The following is a 21230-nucleotide window of genomic DNA, read 5'->3' as shown; positions in this document are numbered from 1 at the left end:
ACACTGATGATCATGATTGCCAAATATGAGTCTCTGAAGCGATCAATTTTTTCAGAAAAGTCATCCTCCAGAACCATACCAAAACATGCTGTCACCACAGACTTAAACTTTCGAAGGGCATCAATGATTCCAAAGACTTGAAAAGCAGACTCAGTCTCTGCAATTCTTTGAAGGAGGTCAAGATTGCTGAGAAGCTTGTGACAGGCATTCCCTGCAAACTGCCCACCATGGTATGGTTCTTGTTGAATGTGGAGAGCTGAGGACCACTTGACAACATTGGGCCAAACTTCTGTCATGGCTTTGTACATGTGATTGACCACACCAAGGAGAAGATGGAGTTTCATTGGTGGTATGAGCTCCAAGATGAGTTTGTTTTCAGAACCAGATTGCAAAGGCTCATGCACTACATTGCCAAAAGATCTCGCCTTTTTGATATCACTACCAGACTTAGCAAACTCTTGATAACAGGCAACAAGTGAGCCTAGTGTCCTCAAAGATCCTGATTGAGAAAGATGCTTTGATTCTGTGTTGCACCAAGAGCAAGGGTGAGTACTTGCATGGCTCTGAAGGCCACAAAGGATGTTGGCAAGTTTCATGTCGCATGAGACAACAAAGTTGACTTTGTCTAACTTGATTAAAGACAAGATCTGCCTCACATTTTCAAAGTTTTCTGGTAGTCCTTCTGATAAAGCCACAAGCATTTGACGCTTTACACTACTGTCTTTGGCAGTGGAGTTACTCTCTGATAAAACTTGGATGCTGGTTTGAGTAAAAAACTCAGACAACTGTTTGCCAATGGCTTCAAACTTAGCAAGAAAACTAGTCTCCACAATCTTGGTGTCACTGACTCTGTTGATGGTTGATGCCAATTTCTTCATGCCAAGGTTGGACAGTCCTGTGTTTAGCTGAACTTGTACAAGATCTTCAGTTTTGATGCTGGGTTCAGGAAAAAGAGCTCTTGCACTTGAGCTTCCTAAAAATGAAATTATATTAACACTTTTTGTAATTTTAAGTTTTAAAATTAAAGGTATTCCCTCTGAACCTGGCATCTTTATATGTATATATAAAAGTATCACCTGTTTTAACTCTAAGTGGTGGGCCGCCTTTAGGATGCGATATTTTGACAGTACCACCAGGTGTGGAAGGTTTAGTAGAGATGACTTGAGTAGCTATTTGCTCTGCAGTGAGTGGATCAGCTGTAGCTAGCTGCTTGAGATTCTCTCTAAAAGTGAATGGAGTGCACTGATGTGGCAGACCTCTTCTAGCTAGACTCAAACAATCACCACATCTTTGAGGGGTACAATCTTCCACAGGTTTAGAATAGTCCACTGGGCTCTTCTCATTCAACTTCAAATGTCCAACTTGACAATTAAGACAGTTGCAACCTTGATCTCTTGTTGGTGGTCTAACTTTTATAGATGAGAAAGGAAACAAAGGTGGCAGGTTAACATCTTTTCCTTCATCTTTTCTCCGAAGAATTGTTCGACATGAGTCACAAATGTCTCTTGGCACTCTGGTATCAGTCAAATCAAGACTTGTATGGTAATGCTTGAGGATCTTTTCAACAAGGAACTGTGTCAACTCTCGAGAGCACTTCTTCAGACACAAGACACAGACAGATTTCCGACAATCTTCATGATTTTTTGAAAAATTTGGCATTTTGAAATTTTTCTCACACAACTGATAAGTGAAACACTTTAAATAAACATGTTCACTGCTAATTCCCGGAATTTTTAGCTTGTTTACAATTTTGATGAAAAACTTAAAACAAACATGTTCACTGCCTATTCCCGGAATTTTCGGCTTGTTTACAATTTTGATGCAAAACTTAAAATAAACATGTTCACTGCCTATTCCCGGAATTTTTAGCTTATTTACAATTTTGATACAACAAAATGTTTATAATATAGCTCAACCATGAAATTGTAGGTAAAATTTTATCTTCTGAGTTAAAATAAATACAAATTATACTTGCTATATAGACTGTTATGTTTTAGAGTAATAAATGCTAATTTTGGAGAGTTTTTGAATGCTGTAAAAATGCAAAATTTGAAAAGCTGTCATTTTGCCCTATTGTGCAAAGTACTAAAAACTAAAAATCAAAATTATTTTCTTGGACGAAATAGTTAGATTTCAAATTTTACATTTTTGGAGTCAGGAAACATTGTAGTTTCACCCTGTCAAAATGGTTTTCTCAAAAGTAGTTTTTGGTCATTTTTTACAACAGTGAAGCATAATCAAAAACGTTTTACAAAAAAAAATTAAAAACGTTTTATAAAAAAAAAATATTTTGAAAAAAAAATAATTTTGTGAAAATTGATAGAAATATTGTGTTTTGACAACTATATATAGTCAATTACGTCAGAACCGATAAGAACTAGGATCAATAGTAAATTTAGGAACTATTTCAAAAGATTTTTACTAAAGTTATGTTAAGGCCGATGACCTTTTGATCAATTCTGCTATTTATCTAAAGACTCCAAAATGGTGTTTATTTTAAAACTTTATTTTAAACGTAAATTAGTTATATTTTTTGATTTTTATGAAATTAAAATTTTTTTTGAGACAATCAAAAAAAAATCGTTTTCTCAAAACAATATTTTTTGAAATAAAGAGTGATAACTTCCAAAGTTATCCCAGCCTTGTCATGCTTGAAAAACACTTGAAAAAACGCCATTTAAGTCTGGTTTAACTGCTTAATTTAGAAATAATTCATTAATCGACAATATTTTTTGAAATAAAGAGTGATAACTTCCAAAGTTATCCCAGCCTTGTCATGCTTGAAAAACACTTGAAAAAACGCCATTTAAGTCTGGTTTAACTGCTTAATTTAGAAATAATTCATTAATCGACAATTAATATTTTACCACTAAAACACAGTCATGTTTTTCAAAAAATTTTAGGTTTAGATCGCAGTTCAAAGAACTAGTTACAAGAAAATTACAACGTGACAGTTTGAGTAAATACAATTCTTCGGATAAGTTAGCCGGGGCATAAACTTCTTCTTTGGTTATTTTCTGAGTTATCAAAATAACAAAGCATAGTTTTTTAAAATTTTTAATTCTGAAATATTTTAGATATATTATATTGTGTTAAATCAATTTTACTGTCTAAACATGACTTTTAATATTTTGGAGTTCCATAGTTTTTTAATAATTTCCCCATAAGTATTAGCAAATAAAATAACTAAACAAATTGTCTAATAATTAATGAAGAAAAAAAATTATAAAGAATTTCTAGATTTCCTATCAAAATTATACAATGACATCATAAACTAAAACTCTTTGGAATTAAACGCGCTTAAACAAATTATAGTTAATAAAAAACTAGTTATTAAAAATCAACAGGAAAGACCAGGGCTAATTGGCTGCAGCTTTAGTTTTTGAGCTTTGTGAGCTTCAAAGCTCAAAAACTAAGTTTTTCACCATCAAAGCAACTTTTAGGTGTATTTTTCTTATGAAATGCTTTAGTTCCAGCGTTTTTAAGTGCTGTTTTAGTATAAGCATGGTTTGGATTTCTTGCTATTTAATTGAGAATAGATTTTAGCTTCGTAGATGTATGGAAAGCTTTCTTTCTTCCATTTTCGGGTTTTCTTTCGAAGATTTGAATCTCAAACTTATAATTTTTTTTTTTATTATATTAGGCATTTTGTTGATTTATCTACATTGATACAACTGATCATAACATTCTATTCAAAAAATATTATGAAATCTCTGGCAATGTTTAAAAGCCATTAAAAAGTTATTTAAGCAGTAAAAAGCAAATTGTCCATTTTGACGTATCACCCCAATCAAAATTGTTAGATATAACATGCGAAATTCCTTATGGGTCTGTCCTAGGACCTCTACTATTTCTCATTTACATAAAATATCTCTACAAAGCATCTTATTTAATGACAATTATGTTTGCTGAGGACACGAATTTTTTAATATAATACTACTTCATAGTATGAACATAAAACTAAATAAAATTCCTGAATGAATAAAATTAAATAAACTTTCTCTTATATTGAAGAAAACAAAATGGTCTCTTTCATCCATACTTTAAAAAATATATACTACCAAAAAGAATTCTTTTTATAGATAACGTGCAAATTAAAAGAATAACAGTTATAAATTTTTTTGCGATTTTATTAATGAAAATCTGACATGGAAAAGACACATTAAAAACCTGTTCTTCAAAATTTCCAAAAGTATAGGAATACTATTTAATACAAGAAGCATTATTAATAAATGTACTTTAATTCAGCTATAAATAGATCTTTTTTCGTCAATAATAAATAGATCTTTTTCGTCAATGTAAAATTTTTTACAAAACTGTTAACGTAACAAATTGACTGGAGCAAGCAGAAGACGATGGTCTTATCATCTTGCCCCGTAAATTTCAGTTATATTTTACAATCAATATTAATTAAATATAAGATAAACACAAATTATAAAATATTTGTAGCATATAAATATATATTTAAATATATATAAATATAAAAACTCGTATAATTAAAATAGCCTAGTTAATGTATCTTTAAAAATATAAATACAATTAAATGCATTTTTATAAATATAACCATAAACATTTCCAGCTATTCTGTAAATGAAAAAAAAATTTCAAGACGTGTAAAAGTTTTTAAAAATAAGAGATTGTTTCAGTAATGTTGAGGTCAAGAAACTGTTGTTTAACAATGCATTTAAAATGTTGAATAGAGTTTATTGTTTTGATCTCATTTGTGATAAATGAGTTCCACAATTGTGGTCCTCTTCTAGATATTGAGAATTTGGATTGTTTCAAATATATTTTTAGAATATAGTAATTCTGGTTAGAATGTTTTGTTTCGTATTTATGATCAATTAGTTGGAAGTAATTCTGGAATATTTTTGGGACCAAATTATTTTTTAATTTAAACATAAACTAAATGATGCTATAGATGTTTTGTTCATAAATATTAAGAACTCTCAGTTCTTTCATTATTTGTTTAGTACTAGCATATCCATTTGGAAATATGCGGCATGCTTGCTTTTGTTTTTTATAGACTAAGGCTAGTTTTGAGGGGTTAGAACTTTTCAAAGCAACAATGCAGTAGCTAATATAGCTATGAGCAAATGCAAAGTATAAACTTTTTAGACATACTTTATTTAGAATATATTTAGTTTTATGCATAATCCCCTTCTTCAAGCTTCTGATTTACTATGTTAAAAATAGTTTTAATACTTGAGTGGGTGTATAACGCTTGGGTGTCATCTGCAAAAAGAATAAATTTCGGTATACGAGAAGATAAAAATATGTCGCTAATATAGACAAAAAAAAGCAAAGGACCTAGAATAGATACCTGGGGAACGCCATAAGTAATGGTTTCAAGGAAAGTGTAAATTTTATTGTAATATAAATCTTGTTTCCGATTGTTTAAATAGCAAATAAACCATTTTAGATTTTTTTAGATACTATAATTACTAAGTGTGTATAGAAGGATCTCGAGATTCACTCTATCAAACGCTTTTGACAAATTGATAAATACTCCAAGTGTTTATTGATTTTTGTCAAACCCATTCAAAGTTTCGTTAACAAACTTTATTACTGCATGTTCAGTTAAATGGTCTTTTTTAAATCCGTATTGGTTATTAAAAAGGATATTGTGATTTTGGAGGTATGTAAAAGGTCAGTTGTACTTTATGCTCTCTAGTACTTTCGAGAAGCATGAAAGTATGGAAATAGCTCTATAGTTTGATAAAATAGAGTTATCTCCGCTTTTAAATATCGGAACTACGCGTGCTAATTTTAAGTGTTCAAGAAAAGCTCCACATTTTAATGAGAGATAAAAGATTTATAATAGGGGATTTTCAATAACATGATAAACTTCTTTAACCATCTGAGAGCACATTTCATCAAGGCCCGTACTCTTTTTTGAATGTATTGTTTTAAATGCGTTTTGAAGCTCATCAGAAGATAAGTCAAACTCGTCCATTACAAAGTCCACTTCTTTTAAATATGATTTAAATATTTTTTTACTTTGAATTTTATTAGCTAGCGTCTTTCCGATGTTTATAAAATAATTGTTTAAGCTTTCTGTAATCTTTTTTTGATCATTAATAACAATGTTTTTGTTATCGATATTTAAATGGTTTGGCAGGATATTACTTGGATCAATCTTTTCCACTATACTATACCACTCGTTTATTCATTGCCATCTAAACTATGCATATTCAGCTTGGGGTAGTTTTAACAAAAGTAAATAAGAATCATTTTATCGCCAACAGAAACATGTTACACGACTTAATAATTTTAAACATCGTTTTTATCATGCTTAGCCTCTTTCAATTGAAATGAATATTCTTAATATTTATCAATTTAATATTTTTATTAGACTGTATTTTATGTTTAAATGTAAAACTCACACATCTCTGATTTCTTTTCACAATCTGTATTCTTTAAAATTTAAAAATAAATACAATTTGCGCAATGAAAATTTTATTTTTCAATATGTTTTCAAAACTATATTTTATATTTCATTAAGTGGAGCATTTCTATGCAAGAAAACGTTTTGATTTTTTAAAAAAAAAGAATTTTAAATTAAAAGAAAATTAAAAAAATATATATTCTCAATTGAAATCATATATATTTTTTAAGTTATTTATTATAGTTTGTTTTGTTTTGTTGTTAATACTCCTAAAAAAACTTTTATCTTAGTTTTTTATCTACAGGTTTATCTTCAGGTTTATCTACAGGTTTATCTACAGATTTATCTACAGGTTTATCTACAGGTTTATCTACAGGTTTATATTCTTTACTTTTTCTATTCTTTACTTAACATTTGTTTTGTTAAGTTTTATTTGGTCGGCATATGTAATATTTTTAGTATATCTTATACAAACAAATTCTTACATCTTAATTATTTATATAAATATTTGCCGTGTATATTCAATTTCTGTTAAGTAAAATTGAATTTTTATTGGCCTTTGTATTATTTTGTACGTGCAACAAATATTATGCTCTACCTGTTATATTCACGTGGTTTGTACCTATAATAACAATAAATTTATATATTTTTTTACTATTCAAGTGCATAATTTCTATGTTTGCATATATAAAGAGAGGGCCGTCCCAAACGGGGGGTGTAGAGGGTTTTACCCCCTCCTCCTCCCCCACAGCTATATATGCATTTGAGTAGGCACATTTGTACATTTAGCATTTCAGTTGGCAAGTTTGGAAGTATAGTTGGGAAATGTCAAATATCGAGGACTTTTTTTTTTTTTTGTTTCTCTAGTTGGGAAAAAGATAAATGACATACTAGAACCCATGAGAGACCTCTGCGGGACGGCCCTGTATATATTTATATATATATATATATATGTATATATATATATATATATATACATATATATATATATATATATATATATATATATATATATATATATATATATATATATATATATATATATATATATATATATATTTATATATATATATATATATATGTATATATATATATATATATTTATATATATATGTATGTATGTATGTATATATATATATATATATATATACATATATATATATATATATATATATATATATATATGTTATATATATATATATATATATATATATATATATATATACATATATATATATGACATTAACAAGATACATTTTAAAACTTAAATCTGGTGGTTAAGAGAATGACATTAACAAGATACATTTTAAAACTTAAATCTGGTGGTTACCCATCCATGGGTTATTCCAAACCTAGATTAATTTTTTCCCAAGAGCAAGAAAGCGCCTTAAAAAATTTTTTATTGCAAATGACATCTATATTTAACGGCTATACTCCTAAAGATGTTCGTTCTCTTGCTTATGAGTGTGCTCTTCAATTAAAAATCAAAATACCAGATTCTTAGACAGTAAATAAGATGGCTGGTAAAGAGTGGATGACTAGTTTTTAAAAAGAAATCCTTAATTATTTATAATGAAACCTGAAGCAACTAGCCTTGGTAGGGCAACATCATTAAACACTGCAAATGTAAAAGTATTTCTTGATAAGTTAGGTAAAGTTATGGTAAAGTTAGGATAAGTTATATATACAAATTCAGTGCTTCACAAATATGGAACGTTGACGAAACTGGTGTATCTACAGTTGTAAAACCTAGTTAAATTGTTGCTGTAAAGGGCTAGAGAAATGCTGGTGCTATGACATCTGCGGAAAGAGGCACTAATGTCACATGGAAATACAGTGCCTCCAATGTTTGTGTTTCCTCGGAAAAATTATAAAGATTATTTTATTAATAATGGTCCACCGGGCTGTATTGGGGTAGGTAATGGAAGTGGCTGGGTTACAGATATTGAATTCAAAAATTTTATGTAATATTTCATTAGAAATGTGAAGCCTTCGAATGAATATAAAATTCTGTTGATTTTGGACTCCTCTCACTTACATCTTGAAACACTAAACTTAGCAAAGGAGAATGGAACAGTCATGTTGCCTTTACCACTACACTGCAGCTATAAGCTGCAGCCACGAGATGTATCAGTGTTTGGACCTTTTAATGAGTACTTATCAGTTGCTCAAAATGCATGGCTGAGGAACAATCCTGGAAAAGCCATTACAATTTGTGATATACCAAAAATCGTATCTGATTCATTGCCATTAGCTATAACGTGTAATAACATTACATAGGGTTTTCAAAAAAGGAAGCTATGCTTTGGTGTTATAATAGAGTTAATAGTTGTCACAGAAATACATTCATTTTTTTATTGCTCAACTTACCCCACACAATTGCTCAACTTACCCCGCTGAGATAGGTTGAGCAGCCTAATAAACTTTAGACTATATTTTCTAAAACAAACCGAAAAAAAGTTTTTTTGTCTCAACCATTTTTTAGCCGATCTTATTAGCCGATTATCTTTCTTATAGTGAAAAAATTATATTAATCCGATGTACCGTTCAAGAGATCTGTTAGATTTAGTAAAAATTGCCCAACTAGTTCGTAAATAATGTAAATTGTGAGTTTTTATGGTGACATGGTGACACCTTTACATGACACCTTTTTATTATTACTTTTATTGCTATTATTATTATTACTGTTGTTATCATTATTATTATTGTTGTTATTATTATTATTTTTATTACTATTACTATTGTTTCTATCATTAATATTACTAGTGCTATTTCTGTTATATCAATAATACAGTACAGTCTCTCTAATTGGAATCTCCTTGATTAAAAAACTTTCATAACTCGATTAAATGCTAACCCTCAGTGTAAATTGTGAGTTTTTATGTCGCCATAAAAACTCACAATTTACATTATTTACAAGCTAATTTAGATAAAGAGTTTAACATGAAATTAAAATAAGCAATTCAAATGATAAAAATCTTATTTACAGAAAGATAAAGCATATTGTTTAAAATAATGTAAGCGATTTTTTAAAAAAATGCTTTAAAAACTTAAATAACAGACAAGTTGTACTGCTGCAACAATAGAAGTGAGACACATAAAAAAGTAAGTTTATGAAGGCAGTCCTGTTAAAAAAAAATTAAAAAAATATATCTCTTGTATCAACTATATAGTAAGTTTAACACTACGGTTTTTATAGGCACACACAAAGTATAGTGTTATAATACTTAATTATTAACCAAATAGAATAATACCAACCATTAATAATTATCGAAAGAGAGTTGTTGTGTAGCATTCTATACATATCATTCTTTTATTTATTACTTTTTTGTTTTCTTCATAATTTTTCAAACATTTTTTTCAGAAAAAAAACCCGTTAAAAAAATCTTGCCACTGATTGATACCTTTGTTAATTAAAAGTTGTTTCGCCCTCTCTCCACCGTGTTACAAAGTGTCACAAAATTGAGCCCATACCCTCCGAAAGCATCACATAAATTGCAAACAAACCTTTACTTCTTTATACTTAATAAAAAATAAAATCTTAAGAAAAGAATTTCACATATTAATTAGTATGAGATATTAATGAGTATCTCATACTAATTATTAGTTATTTGCTATCTCATGCTAATATCATTAGTATTAGCATGAGATAGCAAACTTTTTATTCGTTGTTCACATTAAGCTCGATAAGCGTAAACAATTTTCATTTTAGTATGCATAATAAATCAATTTCCATGGCAATCAATTACCATGGCAAATGATTTTTGTTGTAGATTTATATGATTATTTATCAGATGTTAATTAATTAAAAAGACAAATGTTAAGATTTTATGCAAATCAACTCAAAAGAAGAAATACACAAAATTAAGAAATATACAAAATGAAATATTTAATTTGCAGCTCGATAATTTTTAGCAATTTATAAATAAAAAAAACATATATATGTATATATATATATGTATGTTTGTATACATATATACATATTTGTATTTATATATATACATACATACATATATGTATATATATATATATACACACATACATACATACAGGTAACAAGGTAGGTGTTTTTAAAACTCAATTTTTAAAATTAAATTTTTTTTTTTTGTAATGTAAATTATGTATTACAAAGGAGCGTGGATTATAATTTCTGCTTGAAAATAGTTATTTACTCATAAACAATTAAGTATCAACCCTAATGTCGGGTTTTTCAAGATAAATAAGAATGGATTGTGAAACAAATTTTTGGGAGGTTTCATTACCTTTATCAGTTCATTACCTTCATCACTTTGTTATCTTTATTACTTCATTACCTTGATCACTTCATTACATTTATTGTTTTATTACATTCATCATTTCATTACATTCATCACTTCATTACATTCATAACTTCATTACCTTCATAACTTCATTACATTCATCACTTCATTACATTCATCACTTCATTACATTCATCACTTCATTACATTCATCATTTCATTACATTCATCACATCATTGCATTCATCACTTCATTACATTCATAACTTCATTACCTTCATCGCTTCATTGCCATCATTGCTTAATTACCTTCATCACTTCATTACATTCATCACTTCATTACATTCATCACTTCATTACGTTCACACTTTATTACCATTATCACTTCATTACCTGTATTTTGCAGAACAGCGGGAACTTTACATAACGACATGTCAAAGATGTTTTCATTTTAGCAGTTAAAAATTTGAGGCACGACTGCAAAACACAATGTATTTTGATATTTTTTTCTAAATTAAATACAAAAGACATTTGGGCTTTTTAAATGTGTTATTTTAATTTTTAGTTTTTATTAAAAAAAGTTTTTAATTTTTATTAAAAATAAAGTTAGCTAAACTCAAATATAGAAACCAAAAAAAGTAGTTTTGTGTTTTTAGTTTTTAATCTTATTAAATTGTATTTAAAATGTTTTCAGTTTTACATATATTAAAACGAAAAATTTACTAATATCTCGGTTAATGACAAATTTAATCGATTAACAAAAAATTTATTATGTTATATTAATAATTAACTAAGTTACTTTTAATGATAAAACCAAAAGTTAGAAAAAAAATTAAACACAGTTTCATTTTGAAATTAGGCGATCTTGATTAAGCTATTAAATTTGCAACTATTATTATAATACCTTATCCATTACTTCTGAGTAATACATTAGTTCAATAAACTATATTAGAATAATATACTATTGATAGTAATAATAATAAGAATGTTTTTTTTATTTAGAAGTGTTATGTTTCAAGCGAAGTAAAATTTTATAATATCGATTGTTTTCATATAAATGGCCTGAAAACAAAAATGAAAAAAATTTCTAAAATAGAGATCAAATTTATAACTTAAATTTTTTTATATAAAAAACTTGACTTTCATTAAAAAAAAACACACACAATTACATTTGTATACATTAGAGATGTCAAAAAAACAATTATAATGGTATACATTTAGAGATGTCACGAATATTCGGTGACTATTCGTATTCATTTAGAGATGTCACGAATATTCGGTGACTAATCGTATTCATTTAGAGATGTCACGAATATTCGGTGACTATTCGTATTCATTTAGAGATGTCACGAATATTCGGTGACTATTCGTATTCGGCTACTTTTTTTACTATTCGGTATTCGACCGAATGTTGCAAACTTTTTTGCCCAATACCAAATAGCAGATTGTAACAAAAAAATGCATAAAAACTGATTAGAAACAACAATTTTTTTTAATTTGTAAATTTAAAAAATAGATTTTTTTTGTTTGTTTTTTATTTGTTTGTTTGTTCTTTATTACAATATTTAAGATAGAGATGAAAATAAAAAAAAAGTTATAAGTAAAGATATCGTAAAAAAGTATAAATAAATAAAGAACGCGGATATTCAAAAAAGAGCATCAGGTCTTGTCACAGAGAACCGCTAAGATGAAATTAGAACTTTTTTTTTTAAATTTCTTTCTTCTGTTATGATGTTTACGGTTAGCATCAACCATACCACAGAAGTTATTCCAAACAAATTGTGCAAACAAAAATGTCCATAATGATTCAAAATAAATATCACATCACGATCTCAATGATTTTTTTTTTTTTTGAATATAACCACTTTATTAGTTTTGTTGTTTTGAACAGAACCACTTTATTTGCTTTGTTATTGATTATTTATTTGTCGAAACATAACCAATAATCTTATTATTCGCCATAAAATCACTTAATATAATGTATATCATTTAATATAATTAATGAATGCAATTATGAATATGTCAGAACACCCAAATACATTTTCAGATTGACAAAAAAGAAGAAAAAACCTAGAGGGCCACACAAACTACCAAACATTAGTGAGTTTACGCTTCCGACGACAAATAAAAAGAAACACCAAACAACTGCCAATGGATGGTTCATCATATGGTTTAAATAATTGGCATATTTGATACTTAAAAGCTAAAATATAGGTTATAATAAAAACATTTTCATCGTTCAATGATAGCGAACGATTGCAAATTTCTCATAAATATAAATTATTTTACTTTCAAAAGTAGCTGTTCACTATTTTCACTACCACTGTCAAATAATACCTAAAATTATAGCTAAAAAAGTCAATACTTTCAAAAATAGCTATTTTCTATGTACACTGCCACCAGCAAATAATAAGAAAATTTTTGCAAGTTCTGTTAGGATAATCTTTTGCGCTTGCTGCCCACAACTTGTGTAGGTTTGCAGTCCAATTTAAAACAAACAGTTTCATGTAAAAACTAATTTCATTTGCATTTCATCTTTCTTTGCACCTTCTTAGCACATTTTTTACTCAAAGTTCTGATAAAAAATCTTCTAAATAATTGTCTCTCTGCTTAAAAAAAGTGTTAATTTTATTCAATTACTGCTTTGAATCTAGAAAAAACTGTTTCTGAAAAAAAATTTATGTCTTAAATCACTAACGCCACACACGCTTTTTTTATACTTGGGAGTTTAAGGTGCCTGCATCGGCAAAAAAAAAGCAATTTTTTTTTTAATAAAAGAACTTTATAATGACAAAAGTCGCTGATAAAAATTTCAATTTGAAATTTTTGAAAATAAAGCAGTTACAATTTTTTTGCCCATTTAATGTCATTAATCTCAGCTTACTATGTTATGGTTTAAAAAAACAAAACAACTTGGGAGGTGGGGCAATTAAATTGGAATATCATTCCTAACCCCTTTTTAAAATAAATTTTCTTATTATGACGTACACCAAAAAATCTTTTCATAATTTTGTTTGTACATTGGTCCTGATCATTTTTGAATTTAAAGTTTTGAAGCTTTTTTTCACGTTTAAAACTTTTCAACCAAAACAACTTCGACCAGTGTGTAGATAAATATCTTGAGCGAATTTTCATAACTTTTCTTAAAATGAGTATTATCAATTTTTACAGCTATCCACCTTTTTATGATATACTTTTATAATGTTTGCAATTAGAATCATCTAATTTAATATCTGCAGAAACTAAGAGATAATATCAATTAAAAGAATGATATATCGTTAGTTGTTTATTGCAAAACAAAACAAAAACAAAATAATGTTTGTCAAACAATAAAAATTGTATAGAATTAAATTGAAATAAAATAACCTATGTTTTTGCTTGGGTGAATGAATGAATGGATGAAGTTTTCAAGCAAATAATATAAATTAAAACTCATTATTTTAAAATGTTTAATAGAAAAAAAAGAAATAAAAATTAGAGGCAATAGTTTTAATTGGTTGCATACATATTTCATTTACAAGTTCAACACTTTTTTTATAAAATAATAGTATTAAATGTTACAAACCTTTCTCCTCATTTTGAAGCCAGTTTATATAAATTTAAATACTATAAATAAATTAAATACTATAAAATTTTACTTAAACCCTATGTTTTACTTATCTCTATAAATAACTATTAAATAATTTAAACTAGCGCTTGATAAACTTTTTGACTCAAAAGCGGCGTTTTATAGCTTATGTGTGACAATAGTCACCTATCGTTAATAGTAAAATGTTAATAGATATCGCGAGTTTTTAGCGATTTTAAAACAAGGCTGATAGCTGCATACTGTAACTTTGCAGCTTGCTAAAACATAACATAAATCAATAGGTAGCCGATATTGATAAAGCTTCCTGGTGGCTATACTCAACCAGTATGTGCATCAAGTATTTTTAATGTTCCTTTTTCTTGTCTACCGATACCAAAGTCAGTGCTTCGCTAATCTAAGCCTGAGGCCTCAGATTGACCTTAGATTGGTGTCGGTAGACAAGAAAAACTGATCCTTGAGGATCAGCAACTTAATTATTTTCTTAAAAAAGACAAAATAAATTTGTTTTCTGAACTCTATCCTGACAAAGAATTACACAAAATGTATGAAAATATTGTAATATTTTGGCAAAAAGATAAATTCGTATGTATTTTTATGTCAAAGGATTTTAAACACTTATTGTATACAATAATTGTATACAATAAGTGTACATTGTGTTCACCACTAACTTTTTCTACTAAGGATGGTATCAGCGTTCCATTAAGCAATATATTGAATTACAACAATGGCCTAGTATTCTACTCAAAGTTTTTTGAAGATATTAATTTAATTTATAACTATAATCTGAATGTTAATGATATTATTGAAAAGGTGACAATTATAATTGCTGATTATTGCTTTGCTATTAAGTCTTTTTATAACACGTTGGTGTTATAAAAAGACAACCAATTTCATGATTTAAAAAATCATGAAGTTGCTTCCAAGTAAACGAAAGCTGCAAAATTTTCAAAAGAATTACTGACCATCAAGCTATTCATCCATTAGATAATCAGCGTGTTTGGTTTCTTTTGTTTGATACAGTTCATCTTCTTAAATGTTTGCATAACAACTGGATTTCTGAAAAATGTCAAAAGTTATCTCTTGATAATAAAACTATTGATTCCTTTTCTGACGTCAAAAACCTATATCATTAAAAAAAAAGATAACATTTTGAAATTAGTTCCTATATCTCATGCTGCTGTTTATCCTTCTAGACTTCAGCTACAGAATGTGCAACATGTTTTAAAAACATTTAATGAGAAAGTCTTTTCAAAAGTTTCGAAGCTGCTTTGAAACTAAAAGGAGCTCATGAAACTTTTATTCAGCAGGATTTAGACTGGTGGACTATTGTTAATGTTTCTGCAAAAGGGCAGATTAGTAGACTAAGAAATCAAAACCGATCTGTGTTAAATATACGAATAATCTGCAATTATTTTTTGAACTGTTTAAATCTATGAAATCAGGGCATGAAATCAGGGCACCCAATCGAATTCAATGTGTTAACCATGATACCAAAAAAGCCCTTGTGCAAATCACTGAAGGATTGATAGCTGTCTGTAAGCATTTGTTTTCAGTTTATTATGTCTTGCTTTGTGAGCTACAAAGTGACAGAATTGAAGGAAAATTTTCTGTTGACAGGCTATCAACAGGGGCAAATACTTTCATGGCAGCTGGGGATGTTTTTTCTGCTTTTGAAAAGCATTTAACTCGATTTGCTGCAACGTTTCTAGAATTAGTAGAAGTAGGATAACCCAATACAAAAGATCACACATGTGAAGGTCCAATCAGTTTTGAAGATGCAACTTCAATTGAAACTTGCATTTATGATGTGAGTCTTTCAGAAACTGAAAAGAGCTCTGCTGCCTATGTGGCAGGGTGGCTGGAGAAAAAATGTGAGGATGAACTAGTTTATACTGAGGATGAACCTATACTAACAAATGAAGCTAAAGACTTTATTGAAGAGATTTCACGAGGATATTTGACAGTTTCTCATGAGTGTATTTACCAGCTAGTTAGAATTGGGTTACGCTTTGTGAAAAAAACCAAACACAGCATGTTGTTGAAAAGACTTATAAACATTATGTCTATAATGGATACATATTTTGATTTTGCTTTATTATTAAAAAATCTTTTAATGATAAAACAAAGTTTGGCTAATGTTCTTATGCATGGAATTCAGAATTTGGAGAAAGACCAAGCAAAAAATGCATATCTTTATCAGACATCAATTAAAAAGGCATCTAAATATATATATATATATATATATATATATATATATATATATATATATATATATATATATATATATATATATATATATATATACATATATATATATATATATATATATATATATATATATATATATATATATATATATATATATATATATATATATATATATATATATATATTTATATATATATATATATATATATATATATATATATATATATATATATATATATATATATATATATATATATATATATATATATATATATACAGTATCGGACAAAACGAGTGCAACCAAGTAATGCTAATTTAGTTTCTTTATATAAAAGTGCTGCATTTTTTCAATTTAAAGAAATAACTATGTAACCGTTTGGAGACAAAGTTCTTCAAGTTTTATTCATCACAAAGTTCATTATTTGTACACGAAAATTAATAAATTAATCAAAAGTATTAAAAAAAGTTGATTTCCTTCTGGACAAAACAAGTGCAACTCGACAAAATGTTGACCAAGCTGTATTTCGCTATCAATATTTCGTGGCGAATCCTTTGCTGTCGATCACAGCCTTGCATCTTTGAGGCATAGATTCGATCAGGTGATCAATTAAACTTTGTGGAATCGCTGCCCAGGTCTTTTGGATTTGTTCAAATAGTTGATCCTTATTGCGAGCACCTTCACGATTAATTCTGCGGTTGACGATCTCCCACAGGTTCTCGATAGGATTGAGATCCGGATATTGAGGCGGTCAATCCATCACCGATAGGTGGTTGTCTTGAAACCACTGCTTGACTACTTTTGCAGTGTGTTTCGGATCGTTGTCTTGCTGAAAAACCCATTTTATTGGCATATTCCATTCAGCATGAGGTAACATAACATCTTTCAGGATATTTTTATAAATAAAACGGTCCATTATTCCATCGTTTCGATGTATTGGACCTAGACCGTTAGCAGAAAAACACCCCCAGACCATTACATTGCCTCCACCATGCTTCGCGGTCTTATGGCAGTAACGTAAATCGAGGCGTTTTCCGGCCGGTCGACGTACACGGCAAATGCCATCGCTCCCAATGATGTTGAACTTCGATTCATCACTGAACAGGACAGTTCGCCATTTCTCCTGTGCATTCCAGTCAATATGAGATGTAGATGAATGTGCATTCCAGTCAATATGAGATGTAGCAAACAGGAGTCTTTTCTTCTGGTTTTTTAGTGAAATCAGCGGTTTCTTTGCAGGGTGTCGAGAAAACAATCCGGCTTCAACAGCACGTCGTCTGATTGTTCGGTCCGATACAGGCAGCTCTAATTGCTTTTTTATCTCGACTGATGATATCCAGGGATCCTTCTTGATGGATCTGACGATCATAGAATCCTCTCTAGAAGTGGTGGAACGCGGTCTTTCAACTTTGTTATCTGCTGCCAACTTCCCCGTAGAACGATATTTGGAACATAGTCTTGATGCGGTCCATTTTTTCAAGCGATATTTATCACAAATACTTTTTTGTGACATTTCACTTACGTAATCGCCAATAGTTTTCTTTCTTAGTTCCAATCCAAGACTGTTGGGAGCCATTTTTGCACTTGAAGTCATAAAAATAATAAAAATAAATAATCACGCTTCTCAAGGCTTACCGTGTTACATTTACCTTGTGATGATACAATAATGCTCTGTGGAACACAACGTCTCGGTTGGATGTGGACTGTATTGATGTAATGAAACACTTGTTGTATTTCACTTCTTGTATTACTGTTCTTCGATAAAACACTTTGATAAAACTCACTTCGATAAACTGTCTTGATAATACTGACTGATTGACCATATACTGACTGAATTACATGTCGATTTACATGTCTCTTATATAGTAAAATGAACCTGTGTGAACCTGTTCTGGAAGATTCTAGATGCTTCTTTTTGATGCTTCTGGAAGCTTCTGGATGCGTCTGGATGGTTCTGAATGTTTCTGGATATTTCTGGATGCTACTGGGTGCTTCCAGATGCTTCTTCTGGAAACTTCTGGAAGCTTCTGCATGCTTCTGGAAACTTCTGGATACTTCCTTTAATTATTAAAAAACATCCGTGACGTTGACACGGACCAGACTTAAGAAAATGAAACAAATCAAAAAAGTTGCACTTGTTTTGTCCGCTGCAAAATGGCACTTGTCAACGAAATTCTGCCTGTGTGCTGTCACCTGTCAGCTGATTGCTCATGTCATGGCATGCTATGTCTCCAGACTCCTGAACTGTTTGCTGTTGTTGTATAGTTCGTTTCGTTTTTAAGACATGTAAAATTAGGAACAATTTTTAGCATTGTTCGATGTTGGTTGCAAATGTTTTGTCCAATACTGTATATATATATATACAGTAATGTGAATAAGTTTTAGAACACTTGTATAATTAGACGTATTTACAATTTTTTTCCTATGTAATTTTTTTAAAGCGTACTTAAGTTTAATAATATATAAGAAAAGTTGAAAGAATATTTTATTTTGAATAAATAAACAAAATTGATGAGGAAACATGAGGGATTTGTTTTTTTATTTATTAAAACGATGTGTCATAACAACTACATCCAAAACAGAATACTCGAAGAATGCTGTTACAGAAATTAGAGAAAATGGCTCCATTGAAGATAGAAAGAAAAGTGGTAGACCTCCTATGCTAAACAAAAGATGACAATAGATATTTAAAAACCCTATCTTTAAGAAATACAAAAAAAGCATCAACCGAGCTGGCAAAAGACATTAACACAGCAACTGGGAAAAATGTAAGCTTTTCTTTTATTCGACGGCACCTTCTTAAATCGGAATTAAGAGGGTATGTTGCAATTCGAAAACCATTTTGATGGTGTGGCGATAAAGAAAAACGACTTAAATATGTAAAACAACACAAAGATTGGGCCCAGGAAATGTTTAATCGGGTTCTCTACACCGATGAGTCCAAATTCGAAATTTTTGGAAGGGAAACGACGCCAATATGTTTGAAGAAGAATTGAAGAAGTCTATCAGCCCAAGAGTTTAAACCCTACTATTAAACACAGAGGAGACTCTTTACAAGTTTGAAGCTGTTTATCTTCATCTGGAGTAGATAGTTTGATCAAAATAGGGGGGGGGGGCGACTCACCGGGGAACGTTATGAGGACATTCTAAGATACCATGCTGTATCATCCGGAATGAGACTTATAGGTGATAATTTTATTCTGCAGCAGGACAATGACCCAAACATTGTTCCCCAGCGGCAAAAAATTATTTAAATGAAATGGCAGAGGAAGAAGTACTGGAATTGATGACCTGGCCTCCCCAGAGTCGAGTTTTGAATATAATTGAACATATTTGGGATTACTTAGACAGAAAGAAGGTCGAACATGCTCCCCAAAATGCTAAAGGAATGTTTTGAAGTATTTCAAGGAGAATGGCCCAACATACCCCAGGATTTTATAACTAACTTGTATGAATTTATTCCCCGGCGAATATTGGCTGGGATTGAGGCAAAAGGAGGACATAGTAAATATTAAGAGTTTTTTATGAAGTTTGACCTTGAAAAGTTTGTAATTGTTCTATATTTTGTGTCAAATACATGTGTTTTAATAAGTTTATAATTTAGAACTACAAACTTAAATATTAAAGAATTCTCCAGAATTTTTTGAAAAAATGTAAGTGGTCTAAAACTTATTCACAGTACTGTATATATATATATATATATATATATATATATATATATATATATATATATATATATATATATATATATATATATATATATTATATATATATATATATATATATATATATATATATATATATATATATATATATCTTTAAAAGTCATATCTTGTTATACGATATTTATATAAATAAATTGATTTTAATAAAAAAGGCAGCGTATAACTATTTTTTTAAATATATTTTAGATATAATAATATATTTACAATATTTCGTTGACCTATTGTGGTCAGCGTCATCAGGTAATGAAAAATACGTTACAAAACAACATAAAACCAACCGTTTAAAATAGAAGACATTAAAAAGCATAAAATATAAAATCCAATCAAATAATAAAATAGTGACGTCAGTTAAATTTTTGTCAAAATTGGTCCCCAAGGTTTTGTTTTCACACTATCCCCGTCATCTCTATTTAGAACAGTTTGCCCAATACCTATCTCGTGTCGAATTCTTGCTTTATTTAGGGAGTTTAGGCAATATTTATAGCAAATGTAAATATTTTTTATATTAAATGCATTATATTCCTTAATATATTTCATTTTCAAAATGGTTTCAACCATCTCTGTAGCTTATTTAGTTCCAAAGATATACGTGTTTTAATATTTTGATTTCATAGTCTTTTTATGAAATATTTTCTTAAAGTTTCTCGTTAAATTTTTGGCACCGAAAAAAAAACTTTTTTATAATTTTTTTTTCTTGCGTAAAAAGTTAAGTTAACAAACTTATAATAAAATTTTATTACAAATTAAATCGTAAATCCAAATTATTTGAACAATTCATAAGTAGAATTTTTTGGGGGATTAACGCAGACGTACCATGAAGTAGTCAAATAACTGTATAATATGTTTGAATATGTTTTAAACCTTTTTGACACAAAATAAATTTTCAAATGTTTTAATTTATAATACGTTGAGCGTAACAAAACTTTGATGATAAATATTAACTTAAATTAATTTTATTTTTCTTTAATAAATTATCAATTGAACAACGTGGACCCAAATAAAACTCGCCGAATACGTCAAAATACGTACAAAATAAAAATAAATCTAAAATTTATTTTTACAC

The sequence above is a fragment of the Hydra vulgaris genome, chromosome 13, assembly GCF_038396675.1.
Source record: "Hydra vulgaris chromosome 13, alternate assembly HydraT2T_AEP".
NCBI lineage: Eukaryota > Metazoa > Cnidaria > Hydrozoa > Anthoathecata > Hydridae > Hydra > Hydra vulgaris.
The sequence above is the reverse complement of the archived record's forward strand: the minus strand, read 5'-3'. Positions refer to the sequence as shown.